The following is a 1,676-nucleotide window of genomic DNA, read 5'->3' on the forward strand; positions in this document are numbered from 1 at the left end:
AAAATTACCGGCCTCTCTCATTTTTTTGAGTGGGAGAACTTGCACTATTGGTGGCTGACTAAATACTTTTTTGCCCCACTGTGTATATATATATATATATATATATAAAGTCATCTTTCATTATGCTCTATACTCCCCAAGTGGAAAATACTTAGCTTCATCTGGTTTAATTTCAAAAATAATCTTTCCATCTACAGCCTCCTAGAAGGTCTGAATTGTTTTGCTGTTTTTTCCATTGTAAGAAAAAATAATAAGATCATGAGTTAAGATTTTTTAATCCTCAGCCTTTTAACAAATATTCATACACAGAGTAGTTTGCACAGGAATTGATTGCACTGGTTCCTATATTAGTGTCAGTAATCCAGTAATTGCCTATTAGTTCCCCATTGTTTATTTTACTTGAGCTGCATAGAATAATTAATAAACACAGTTGTGAAATTCTTAGTTTACAGTATATTAAAGATGCAATTATTTCAGTAGGGCCCGTTCTGGTTTACTTCAATTCTCTAAAAATCCCCAGGATATAAAAAATTGAATTTTTTTTAAATGTTACACATAATTACAGATAACTTATTGTTATTCAGTAACATTTACTGTTCCATCAAAAATTCCACCTTTTGCCACTTTGTTTCAGTTAAATCCTCTGAAAACCGACAACCTGTCCTCATAGGCTTTCAATCTAACCCTGACAAGGGTGGCCCATCCAAACTATTTGAAAATCTCACACCAAGGTTTGGTGAAAAGCTGGCAGCCTTATCTTTAATATACAGCGGAGTTTCCCCCATCATAAAAGTGATTCAGTCTCAGTTTGATATACAATGATCCAGGCCAGAACTGCTAACAGCCTCTGGACATCTTCCTAGCTAATCTGAACAGCTGTTTGCAAAGAGGTTTCTCTGTCAGTGGTGCAGATATGGAGGGAATTTTGTTGTATTATAATTGAAAGAAAAAAACATGTTTTGTACAAGAAAATTACGAGAAATAACGTAATAATGTAAATTTTGGAAGTTTCAAAATGTTCTCATATAAAAGCAATTTTCTCTACAAGTTTAAATTTCAAATGAAATTTACCTCTGCATTTAACCCATCCCCCTGGGGAGCAGTGGGCTGCCATTGTACAGCGCCCAGGGAGAAACCCAGAGTGAAGGCAGTGGGAGTCGAACCAGGTACTTTCAACCTACAGCGCACTGCTGTAAGCCACAAGGCCAACACTTCCCCCTTTGTGAGATTTTATTTTTTATTTCTGTTTCTGAGCACCATCTCCACCTTTTTGTCAGTATTTGAATTAATTCCCACTTTGGGTTGAGTTATGTTCTGCACTCTTTTGGCTTTTGGTTCAGATTCAGCCTCTCATCACCTCATCCCCTAAAAGCTGACAAGCATTGAGTTAGAACTCACCAGTCTTGAATTCCAGTAATTCTCTTCCAATTATTTATGCGTTTAGGTTTCCTCCCTGGATTCTACTGATTTCTGAAATATGCATTATTTATGTTTTGTTTGGACTTCAGCTGCATGTATGGAAATCTTCAGAAGTTTCTGGGTCTACATAAACACCCTCCTCAGAATCCATGCTTTACTGGCTGCTAAATGCCACCTGGCTCTCTGGTTGCTGCAGCTTTAGCTCTGATTGGCAGACTGAAAATATACTTAATAATATGTATCGTCACGATTTTGGC

The sequence above is a fragment of the Cyprinodon variegatus genome, unplaced genomic scaffold (genome assembly GCF_000732505.1).
Source record: "Cyprinodon variegatus isolate N-32 unplaced genomic scaffold, C_variegatus-1.0 Scaffold118, whole genome shotgun sequence".
NCBI lineage: Eukaryota > Metazoa > Chordata > Actinopteri > Cyprinodontiformes > Cyprinodontidae > Cyprinodon > Cyprinodon variegatus.